Source organism: Acanthochromis polyacanthus, chromosome 3 (assembly GCF_021347895.1).
Source record: "Acanthochromis polyacanthus isolate Apoly-LR-REF ecotype Palm Island chromosome 3, KAUST_Apoly_ChrSc, whole genome shotgun sequence".
NCBI classification, from domain to species: Eukaryota; Metazoa; Chordata; class Actinopteri; family Pomacentridae; genus Acanthochromis; species Acanthochromis polyacanthus.
The window spans coordinates 12,389,003-12,402,108 of record NC_067115.1 but is presented as its reverse complement, the minus strand read 5'-3'; the positions used below and the strand labels follow the sequence as shown (position 1 = coordinate 12,402,108).

Genomic DNA, 13,106 nt, shown 5'->3' with positions numbered 1-13,106 from the left:
CTTCTTTCGTTTGTCGCTGCCACACATACTGCCCTAGTTGAGGTTTTAGGTGGAATATTCTTTTTAACCAGCCCCTCAGGTCTCGTTCACGATTTTGGATGGAATACTCGGTTAAACCAACATTTTAGGTGCATGTTCAGGGATTTTTGGTGAATGTTCCTTTAAGGTCGACGTGTGAGGACCTTGTAGGTGGAATACTTCCTGAAACCAACCTTTTAGGTCAACATTCAAAGATTTAAGGTATAAAATTCCTTTAAAATAACCTAAATTTCATGTTTTCATCATTATCAAGAGAGAAACCTCAATCCAGACTCCTCATAATGACATTTGAGATTTATGCTGCTGGTATTTGTTTAGTACAGAATAAATGACAAACATCCACAACTGCAATTTTATTTCAGGACTCGGTTATTAAAGGTCAAAATAATCCATGTGACTCTAAAAACTCAACAGCTTTACAAACTCTAAGATTAAACTCTCCAAAAGGATCCAAAATAGGTTGGACTTCTACATGAGAGCTTTAATTATTCTTCATCTACTTCCTGAAAAGTTTGGTCAATAAATAAGACAAAAACTAATATTTTGAACTAAAGACAGACTTGATGATTTTTCTGCTCACATGTTGTTGTAAACTTACTCTTTCAACCCCCTTGAAACCAGCATTTGTCCTGTTTTTGTGTCGCTCATTGGCGACCCTACACAGCCGGGCCGTAATGTTTTTTTTTAACAACACACCATACCATGACGTTTTTACAGTGAAGGTTCTACTATGAAACCAGTTTGACATGTTCAGGCGTTCTGTGTGTGAAAATTCAGAGATTTCAGGTATCAGAAGGTGGTTTTCAACTTTTTCTGTTAACTTTCTGCTTCACCTTTAAACTAAATTTACTTCACTAAGCCAGCCCTCTGGACTTCCAGTAAGCTCTGTTCCTATTGGCTGTCCAGGTGGCTGCTTGGTGTTATCAGGAACACCTGAGCAGCTCAGTGTCTTCCTGCTTTATGTCTGCAGTCAAACATTTCCTCTGCTTCTCTTCACCACTGAGCTGGGTTGCTTTAGTTTGTTCTTTAGGCGTTGGCTTGCAGCTTCCAGCAGTAAAATCGTCTGTAATGTGTTTCTTGGTGTGTTTTAGGGCTTTCTACTGAATGGCTGTCTTGGTAAATGTGGTTCTTTAGCCACAGTTAGCACATGGTGCTAATCTGTACAGTGATTAGTGGATTTGGTGCAGCCGAGTTGTGTCTTTATCTTGGCTGTAGTGAGTCTTTAGAGGTTTTTGGTCTGACACATTCTGTATTCTTGTTTGTGAACCAACGTTTGTTGTCCAGAAGGTAAGAGTTCCTGTCCCGATTCTCTGTTTAAAGAGGTTCTCTGGTAGGCTGCAGGAGACTTTAGCATTTGGGTTGTGCTAGTTTGGTTTTTGTACGGTTTCATTTAGACGACTATCTTGAGGCCCCTCCGTGTGGTTTAGTGAAGTTTTCTGTAACAGTTCTACAAAGCAACCTGCAGCAGAAGAGACTTTCAGAGTTTTTAGGAAGTTCTGGAGACCAGACTTGAGAGCAGCAGAAACATTTGTTAGTAGTTTGAGCAGGAGAAGGTGAGCTTCAGAGTAGAAATGAGAAGGAAGCCTTCTTGACCCGTGTGGTGAGGTCCTGTACCAAGAGTTTGAGAAGGTTGTGAAGAGTCTGTAGTTATTTGGTCTGAAAGCACCAGTCCCTCTCCACTTTCTTTAAACTGAATATCAAGTTTCTATTTTAAATGATTTACCGTATGCGCCCAAGAAGACTTCAGTAAACGCCCTCCAGCCCCTGGGCACAACATATTTTATCACCAAGTTAAATCTTTTTTTAAAAATGTTTTTGAGTTTTAACCATAGTTTTAGCATAGATTTCTTTTCTCTTTGCTTGTTTATTTTTGTCATCTGTGTGAAAGGTGCTAAATAATAAAGTTGAATTGATAAACTGAATTGACTAACTCATGATTGTGATAACAGAAGTGTTTTCATTGTGATTTAAAGGTTTGTTTCGTTTTTAAGGTTGGGGTTAAAATCTTGACAGAAAAAACATTAAAGAAATAAACTACATTTAAAAAAAATTAAATCAAAGGAAAAACATTTAACACAGTGAAACTTAAGAAAATTGAAAATTAAATTATATTAAACAAAGACAATATTTAGTTGGGTAGTTAAACAGAAGATACATAACATGTAATTACAAAATTAAACCTTTCTAAACAGAAATATTAAACATTAAAGATGAAATATTTTAGATAATTAAACATTTAAAAAATACAATTAAGCAAGAAGATATTAAACATTTAAAAAATACAAAACATTTAATTAGATTATTAAAGCTTTAAAAAGACATTACATTTAAAAATTAAATGTTTAATTAGAAAATTAAATCTTAAAGACAAAACTTTAAATAAGAATTAAACAGAAAATACAATGAAACATTTAAAAAGAAAATTAATGTTTTATGACATTAAAAGGTGGTAAAACATTTAAAAAGAAAAACCTTAGATTTAATTTCAAAATTAAATGTTGGGAAAGAAAAGGAAATTTTTCAAACAAGCCGATAAAACATTTGAAAAAACAACAAACATCAAAAAGACAAAACATTTCAAAATCAAATCAGACATTAGAAAAGAATAAAAGGTGAGAAAAGAGTAAAACTAAACATTTAAGAAGAATCAAACTAAAGACAAAACATGACATTGAAACGACAGCAGTTAGACTTTAGAAGATCATATTAAACAGAAGAGACAAAACGATCAAAAAGAGCAAAAACAGATAAAGGTCTTAAAGCCTTTTCTAGTCTGAAGTGAAAACATCAAGTTGTTTCTTCAAACATTTCCTCTTTCTATATTCTTGGTTTGATTGTGGACAGATTTACTAAGAACTCATTTCAGAAAACTGCTTTCCACATAAAGTCTACTAGTAGTTGAAGGCATTGATCAAACTAATGTTACCTTCTGATCTCCACAAACTTTACTGTTTACTGTGAAACTTCAAAGATTTCAGCCCTCAGACTGTCTCAAAGTTCAAACTAACAGGGGTATACTCAGGAACTTCTTGATTTTCAGCCCTCAGACTGTCTCAAAGTTCAAACTAACAGAGATCTACTGTGGGACTTAGAACATTTCACCCCTCAGACTGTCTGAAAGCTCAGGTCCTGAGGACTCGGGAGGTCTGGAGGCTTTGGAAAGTCTTGAAACTGAGGGTTCAACCCTCCAGCACAAAGGCTGAAGTCCAACCCCCTGGGAAAAATGGTCGAGTCGAGACTCAAGTAAAAAAACAAACAAACTCGAAAACGGCAAAAAATAGAAGCTAAATGCCCCAAAAAAAGAAACATCAGTATCTGAGTGAGTAGCTCAGGGGGTAAGAAGAGAGACTACCAAGTGGAAGGTAGCAGGTTCAAGACCCACCACTGGCATTTTTCTTCCTTTGTTTTCATCTAAGTTTCAGAAAATTTAAGAAGGGTCTGGTCTTGAACCGGCAACCTGCAGCTCCATAGGCACACCCTCAACTCACTGAGCTACAGATCAGATAAAAAAAACACATAATTTTGTCGTCCCTTTGTCATCATAGTTTCCAAGTGACCACATGGGTGGGGCCTGGGTGGAGTCAGGGCAGAGAGTAGGAGGGGAGGTGGATAGCGGCCTCCCCCCATCTCCCCCCACTGCCCCCCTCTACTCCCCCACCGCCCACCACACCTTCCCCCGCCCGACGAGTTTTTTTGAAAATCCGAGTCTCAACGGATTTCCCGAGTTTCTCGAGTTTCCACCAGGTCGGAGGAAGAAGAACTTGTCATGAAGAGGTGTTGAAGTCGGCGACTACAGTGACTACAAGGAAGATGACGAGAAGAGCAGATCTTTAACCAGCATTCATAAAAGCCATGGAGTCGGCTCCAGAGAAATGAAGGGAGGTCAACATTTATCAACCTCCTTCTCGATGTTCGACTTGATATCTTTACTTTGAGATTTTTAGCACCACAAACCTTTAGTATCACACTTTATTATCTTTTATTAGGACTTTAATGGAATCCAGCAACAGATTTAGTTTTTGTTAAGAAACTTTATTCTTGTCATCGTGGGACTGCAGGATTTAAAACTGTTCCTTCTATTTGACCTCATGTTTATTAGTTTTAGTGGAGAAAATTATTTGAATTGTCGATTAGTCTCTCAAAAAACAAATAATAAATTGGATTAGTCGAGGTTGAAATTTCTTACTTTGTCATATTTAAAATATGACAAAAAATATAAAAATAAAGCGTCCTGAGATAATTTGACCTGTAACTGGTGCTATGTAAATAAAACTGAATTTAAATTGTATGTATCTTGTAATGTTGGAGTAATTCAGCCATATATGTCGGAAAACACATTTTCTTTGTCCATTAATCTGTTGATTGTTTTCTGCAAAAATTAATTTCTTGTTTTGATTTATAAAATGTCAAACCCAAATATATTTAGTTTAATGTCATAAAAACCAAAAAGATTTACATTCATGATGCAGGAATCAGGCAGTTTTTCCACTCTTTTTAATCTTAGTTTAGTCAGAAAGATAGTTGATAATGTGTGAATTGTTGCAGCTTGTGAGCCGTAAAAGGTTTTAATCTTTGGGGCCGAGTGTCAAAAAACATTTGGAAACCAACATCAACAAAACAATCAAAGATTTCAACATCATTAAAGGGAAATCCAACTTTTGCGTGACAATGTCTAATTAAAGGACATTTATTTACAACAAATGTGTGATATTCATACTGGAGCTTCTCTTCAGAAAACTCCAGAAAACAGAAAACTTTGTTGATACGTTTTTGTTTTGTTTACAGATGTTAAGTTAAAGGAGTTTTATTCGTGACGCATAACCAATCAAATCACTCCAGAAGACAGAGCAACCACAGTAGATAAAGGTTCAGAGCCAAAGTAGCGCCATTTATAAATTTATTTATTACCGTAAATCAGTAAAAATTAAAGTACTGATAATCAGTAAATCAGTCAGCCCACAATTACTACAATGTATGTCTCTTTACTTTGACTTGTTATTTATTAAATATACGATGTATATGATGGTGTTTTTTCATCCCAAAGGCTATACTATGATGTTTTCTAACAGACATACTATGCTACTTTGTTTATTCTGGCCCTGGGCCGCTGCACTCCGGCCTCCATTGACTCGTCCTGCCTGCCATCTCTGGAGCTGAAGCTGGATTGAACAGACCAAAGTACAATCCAATCAAGATGTCAGCTGCCTCTCAAAAGGCTCCTTCATCTGGCGGCACTTCTTCTGAGGGGAAGCTGAGCTTCAGCACAACTTTGGAGATGTGTTCCAGTGGTTGGTGCATGTGTGGGGAGATAGAGAGGAACCTTTGAACTGTTCAGAAAGGAAAACAGAGAGCCATTGGTAGTTTTAGTTTAGGGTGCTACTGCGGTGTGTTCTTGGGTTTTAAGAGGTGAACAGGAAGAGTTTTTTTTTGTTCCTGCGTTGGAATGCCCATCAATGTCAACGTGAAGTTCACTTTTAGTTCTGTTTATTTATTTTTATTTTACTAACACCCATTTGCTTTTAACCCCCTCACATGTTGTGTTGTTGTAAACTTACTCTTTCAAATAAATATTCATCTAACCCTCTGGAAACCAGCGTTTGGACTGTTTCTGTGTTGCTCCTCAACTACTTGAGACACCCGGGACAGAACAACATTTTTTGGACCAAAGGCTACAGTCTGACATTTTTAGAGCGACCTGCTATACTATGATGTTTGTTGGGCGATAGACTATAGACTTTTTTAACTGACATATTAATATGACTTTTTTGTTTTAACATATTACAAGAATTTTAACAGTTTTCAAAATTACTATACCTTTACTTGTGCAATGGCATTTCTTAGACCACATATTATACTATGTTTTCTTGAATAACATACTATTTTGACAATATATGGCACTATGATATTTTTGAACCACATATCATACATGACAATTATAGGCAACATCCTATCATTTTGCACTTTTTGAACCACATAATAATCTATTGGGTTTTTTTGCCGACATGCTATACTATGAACTAGTGGCCATACTGTGTTATTCTTGAAAAGTATACTATACTTTGACATTTTCTGAATTACATCCTATACTATGGTGTTACACACAGAGTGCTTAGGTTACATGTTGATTTATAATCTTGATTTTTTTCTGTTTTGTTTTTTTGACAGGATTACCACAGACCTGACCGTGAACACCGCTGACTCCCACCTGAGGGAGACGCTGCCTAAGATCTCCAGGCTGCTTGGTCGTGGTCTTTCTGGCCCTGCTCTAGAACGCCTTCATCAACTACGTCTTCTTTTGAAGAGGCCCTCAGATGCTGCAATCTGTGACCGTAAGGAGTAACTGCTACTTTCACTCTGTAACGAGATGGTGGTTATTTTAAAGACCCAGCTCCTGGCGGCTTGGAGTGAAAATTTAACATCCATCAAAACGGAACTACAGACAGTTAAATCTGAGCTATCAGTCAGTATTTCAAACATCAAGCCAGACCCAGGTGCCCTAAAGCATGCTGTGGGTGAAACGGAAACTTCACTCTCCACATCATCACACTCCAAAGCAGAGCACCGTCTGCTGAACTTTTAAAAGTGGACTATAAAGGTGAAGAATGTGAGCAGCAGAACAGATGTGATCGGAAAGAAGTCGTTTTCTTTTATTTCTGGTTGACTTCATGCTGTCAGATGCAGGTTTTGGAGCCGATTCTGATCTTTCAGGAGAAAAAGCTGCTTTTACTTCATAGACTGTTCAGGAAATTATTCCCTCAGATTTTCTCTGCCGTTTATATTTTTATTATCCCCCGCCTCCACGAAGTGGAAAAGGGGGATATAGGTTTGGCCTCCGTCCGTCCGTGCATCCGTCCGAGATGAAGGGGACAGCTTTTCTCGGAAACTATTACAGCTAGGATTACGAAATTTAGAGTGTAGCTTCACACCATGGACACCTTCATCAAGTTCGAAAATGAGACCTGTGCAATAATATTTAACAGAGTTATGGCCCTTGATCACTATTTTGGATATAGACTCATAGACATCACATGTGGCGGGGGATATTGATGACCAGGTCGTCTTGTTATCTATGATTATTTCATTATTGTAAAATAAAGTTGAAGGCATCAAGACTCATTTCGTTATTTTATTCCGGAAATCTTTGACGTAACAGAACTAAACTTCCATTTTCCTTCTTGTACTTCTGATACTAAAACGAAACATGTCTTCAACACAGATCATCTGGTTTTAATGAGTCAACAGTAACATCACAACAACAAATAAGAGCATTTTCAACAAATTAATGAACTGATGTCATTTAAAACTATCAGAGTCTGTTTCTGTGTCAAATTTAAGCTGATTACTGACAACTAGAACATTAACGTTACTGTTTTAATCACATTTAAGTTTCCTGAACGTTACATTAACATCAACCAGCCCTAGTTTTATGATCTTAATGAACCACATTACAGGAACACGACACACTTCAGCTGCTGACAGGAAACAACACAAACATCATTGGGTTCATGCTACATTTAGCTGCAAATCATTACTGGTCAGCCAGCTCGGCTAACATCACTAATTAACATTAAAGCTAATATTCACTGCATGCTAACTCTCTTCTTTGGTCAACACACACACAAATAAACTCTACCAACTCCAATTATCATTTATTACCCACCAGCTGTCAGAGTCCTTCAGTGTCTGTTGGTCCAGTCAGCCAAAGGACTGAATTACTGAACTGAAAACTGAATAAAACAAGACAACGGAGAGTAAAACTGTCTGTGGAAAATGTGCTGCTGCTCCACCGATAAATACCAACAAACTAAAACAAATAAATAGCAAATATGAGGCTTGTATTTTTCTGGAAGTAAAAGGAAACGTTGCTTATCCATAGTTTCGCTAACTTAACTTTAGCTGCGCTTTCACCATGTTCTAACTGATAGATCATTATTTGTATTAAAATAGCTGCACTTCCTTTGTATATTTGGTCTGTCTACCGATTCATACCCCCCCATATGGGACGCAAACTGTTCCGTATTTTCATACATGTCCTGTACACGTCTGTCACACACTCATCAAAACTGTATAATGAACAAAATAAAACACAGGAAATATTAAGAGCAGCCAATTCCATCTTCATAGGACCTACACACGTGGACAAAATTGTTGGTACCCCTCAGTTAAAGAAGGAAAAACCCACAATTCTCACTGAAATCACTTGAAACTCACAAAAGTAACAATAAATAAAAATTTATTGAAAATTAAATAATCAAAATCAGCCATCACTTTTGAATTGTTGATTAACATAATTAATTTAAAAAACAAACTAATGAAATAGGGCTGGACAAAAATGATGGTACCCATAACTTAATATTTTGTTGCACAACCTTTTGAGGCAATCACTGCAATTAAACGATTTCTGTATTTGTCAATGAGCGTTCTGCAGCTGTCAACAGGTATTTTGGCCCACTCCTCATGAGCAAACAGCTCCAGTTGTCTCAGGTTTGATGGGTGTCTTCTCCAAATGGCATGTTTCAGCTCCTTTCACATATGTTCAATGGGATTCAGATCTGGGCTCATAGAAGGCCACTTTAGAATAGTCCAACGCTTTTCTCTCAGCCATTCTTGGGTGTTTTTGGCTGTGTGTTTTGGATCGCTGTCCTGTTGGAAGACCCATGACCTGCGACTGAGACCAAGCTTTCTGACACTAGGCAGCACATTTCTCTCCAGAATGCCTTGATAGTCTTCAGATTTCATCGTACCTTGCACACTTTCAAGACACCCTGTGCCAGATGCAGCAAAGCAGCCCCAAAACATTACTGAGCCTCCTCCATGTTTCACCGTAGGGACAGTGTTCTTTTCTTCGTATGCTTGGTTTTTGAGTCTATGAACATAGAGTTGATGTGCCTTACCAAAAAGCTCCAGTTTGGTCTCATCTGTCCAAAGGACATTCTCCCAGAAGCTTTGTGGCTTGTCAACATGCATTTTTGCAAATTCCAGTCTGGCTTTTTTATGAGTTTTTTTCAGCAGTGGTGTCCTCCTTGGTCGTCTCCCATGAAGTCCACTTTGGCTCAAACAACGACGAATGGTGCGATCTGACACTGATGTACCTTGGCCTTGGAGTTCACCTTTAATTTCTTTGGAGGTTGCTCTGGGCTCTTTGGATACAATTCCAACGATCCGTCTCTTCAATTTGTCATCAATTTTCCTCTTGCGGCCACGTCCAGGGAGGTTGGCTACTGTCCCGTGGGTCTTGAACTTCTGAATAATATGAGCCACTGTTGTCACAGGAACTTCAAGCTGTTTAGAGATGGTCTTATAGCCTTTACCTTTAAGATGTTTGTCTATAATTTTTTTTCGGATGTCCAGGGACAATTCTCTCCTTCGCTTTCTGTTGTCCATGTTCAGTGTGGTACGCACCTTTTCACCAAACAGCAGGGTGACTACTTGTCTCCCTTTAAATAGGCAGACTGACTGATTATGAGTTTGGAAACACCTGTGATGTCAATTAAATGACACACCTGAGTTAATCATGTCACTCTGGTCAAATAGTTTTCAATCTTTTATAGAGGTACCATCATTTTTGTCCAGGCCTGTTTCATTAGTTTGTTTTTTAAAATAATTATGTTAATCAACAATTCAAAAGTAATGGCTGTTTTTGATGATTTAATTTTCAATAAATTTTTATTTATTGTTACTTTTGTGAGTTTCAAGTGATTTCAGTGAGAATTGTGGGTTTTTCCTTCTTTAACTGAGGGGTACCAACAATTTTGTCCACGTGTGTAAGTAGCGAGGACACAATGTCAGGTCCAGCAGACAGACTTCTCTGTGTGCCTGTCTTGCCCTGTCCTCTCGCAGGTTGCCTGGTTACAGATGCTGCTGCTCCTGCGCGTTTAAAAATGTCTACACCCGAAACTCCACCACGTCCAAAGAAGCAAAAACGTTTGCAAATGTACTAGAACCCCTGGCAATAGGCACAGCGCAAACTGTGTTTTCTGTTGCTCATGGACTGGCTGAAGTAAGGCAGCATCAGGAGACCAACATGTACGAAACATGAGAACAGAGAGAACCCAACCAGCAGGTCACAGTTTTTCATCCCCAATCATCTCCTGAAGTCCATATGGTAAGGGACATCATGATGTGATCAGCTAGATTTGCTACAGTATCTGGATGTGAACTTACCAGAGGATGCCTACAGTCATGCTGATGTGGCCGTAGACTCTACAGTATTTTAGTGACTCAATAAATGCCCAAGTTGTTTATTTATTTTTTTAATGCTTTTTGGTTTTTAACAAACATTAATTTGATAGCCTGTATTTGATCAATAAATGGCCTTTGCCTATCTAAAGAAAAACTCAGAACTCTGATGTTAACAGTACTAAACAAATCTATAAATACGAACACATACATAAGTTAATACATTAACTTTGTCAAGATAAGATTTAGATGAAAAAAAATGTCTGTAGAATTTCTTTGTACAGTATTCTGCATTCAGTTGTTTATGTTTTTGCAGAATCCGGTATTGCACACTTGGCTCATTACATTATATTTTATAGTAGGGTTTCACTGTTTAAAATGACACCACTTCTTTTCAGACAGAATCTGTGATCATAAAACAATACAAAATTCTTAGTTCCGTGTTAATAAAGCACTTGAAGCTTTAAGTATGGCTAAATGCTTTTTTCAAAATTTAATATACTACTCCTTGGGTGGAAGTGGCCCCAAATTTGTTAAAGTTGGAAAGATATTCACAGATTCAGACTTCCAGCATCTATGACTCATTAGATATAGGTTGTCAAAACATAAATGCTGTCTCTTTCCCATCGTTGTAAGGCAGACAATTTGCCACGAGTTCAGTTTTGTCAAAAGTAGCTGTCTTTCAAGCTGCAGAAATAACATTGGTATCTATGGAGTGAACAGGGACCGTCTGCAAATTGCAACACCGCTGCAACAGTGAAGAGAGACACAAATGTTCAATAACTTCACTCATATACATTGTAGTGTCACCAAAATCACTGCAGCCTTCAACTGGCTCCTGTTGACAAAGTGCTTTAACAAAAATGTAAATGCTGTCATTTGATTCTTTTAATAAACCATGTAACTTGGATGGATGCGATGCTGGCGTGACCACAGTGCACACATCTGATGTTGCTCACAGTGGTCCAAGGGACCGCTCAGGGAGTTTGTGTGTTTGCTCAGACTCAAGAAAAATTAGAGGGAACATTAGCTGTGAGACACAATGATCTCTTAAATAATAAAAGATGAAGAAAAAACACCATATAATAAGCTGCCCACTTCAGCTCCTCTTCCACAGGAGAATGTGCATGGACACTAGGTTTTTTTATGCTTTTATGTGTTTTAAGCGCAATACTGTTTCTTTTTATGTGTCTTACGTGCAATATTGTTTTTATGTGTTTTATGCACAATACTGGTAGCACAGCTCTGAGTCCAAGACAAATTTCCCTAAGTGGGACAATAAAGTATATACTGATTGATTGATGCAGGAAATAACGGTGGGTTTATTACTGACTGATCAACAGCGTCTTCATAATCACTGGGGATTACTGGCCTTGCAGTCCCAAATGAAACAATTTCCGCACCTGTCCACATGATTGTGCTTAGACATAGTAGCGGCATCAGAATTGTCCACAGCTGCCATATAGAATGAGATAGTCCTGTGACAGAGCACTATAACCAGAATGTAATAATGAGAGATATCCAGATGAGTTCAAGTTACTCAAATCAGTCATGCATATATGATTGTCAGCTGAATACCTCTGCAATGCACTAGGAAAAAAAATGCATTCCTAGATCTGCTCCACAAGCTCCAAAAACCTGTATTCTCTACATGCATGACAAAACATGTATTACAGACCAGCTGCAGTCCCTGGTTGTTCCACCAGGTGGAGCCTCATACTGTTCAACACTGCACTGACCAGAGGGCAGAAGTGGTTCTTTGATCTCCATTGCTCCATGTTGGCAAGCAGAGAGAATTGTGGGAGTTCAGCTAGCAACAGGCACCATGAGAAAGACAGCTACGAGACTTAATGTCGTCCAGCCAGCGCTAACGTGCTTTACGTTATGTATTCTGCTCTGTGTATAATAGCAGGTATAAACAAAGGACTTAAAAAAGAACTCATAACAAAATAAATAAAATATAACAAAAAGAAAAATTGCTACGATTGGGACCAACCCCAATTCTTTAAATGGGCTTGTGTCATTACCAGTAATGATATCAACAAACTGTATAAAGGACATTTTAAGATATCAAAAATGCATTTTATAAATCATAATTTTCCATAATAAGGCAAAAGTGACTTAGTTAAACTAGCATATCAAATGCCATGTAATTTGTGCAGTACTCAGCTTGTACATGAAATATCATGAAGCAAACATTAAAGACCAGAGGGTCAGCTAAAGATGTTGCCTTGAATAAAAGCTACATTCACCTTTTACATACAGTTTATGGCTTTAACCATCAGACTGGTGACAGATGAACTTTACATCTGTTTCTGAGATGTCCAAGAATTAATGTTTGCGGTTGCATGCCTCCACCAACCAGTAAAGTTACAGCTGACATTCATGTCTGCTCAGACCAACATAATATCCACAATGAAGACGCTCAGTGAGTTTAATAGTCCAAAATTACTGTCACCACTTTTAGATCCACCAATCACTCTTTTTGTTGCTGGATTATGGTATGGAATAAAAGCCAGAAAAATGTTTTTTCAGAACACTTATGTTACAGTGAAGCTAACCATTGACCTTTTGGATACAAAACAATCAATGTTTGTGCCTAATTTGAAGAAATCCTTCCAGGCATCTCTGACATATCATATTTACAATAAAGGGATAAATGACCTTTCACCTCCAAAATCAGTTGATCCTCAAGACCAAGTGAGTTTTTTTGTGCCAGAGATACTATGTTCCTGAGAACTGGACAGCCACACAACATAAAAGCATCTTATAAAATAGATTTTATTTTATTGAGAGTACAATGCTTGCAACACACTGCCAGAAAACGTGGACTTACTGGTGGAGCTAGGTGGGAACCTTGTAACTGTGAAATCAAAAGCCTGTAACCT

The 13,106-nt window shown here is 37.8% G+C and overlaps 1 protein-coding gene across 4 annotated transcripts in view; it reads right to left on the bottom strand.

Moving 5' to 3' along the window:
- Nucleotides 1-13,106, bottom strand: part of lrpap1 (low density lipoprotein receptor-related protein associated protein 1) — a 141,368-nt gene that overhangs the window by 9,064 nt on the left and 119,198 nt on the right. The window lies entirely within an intron of this gene.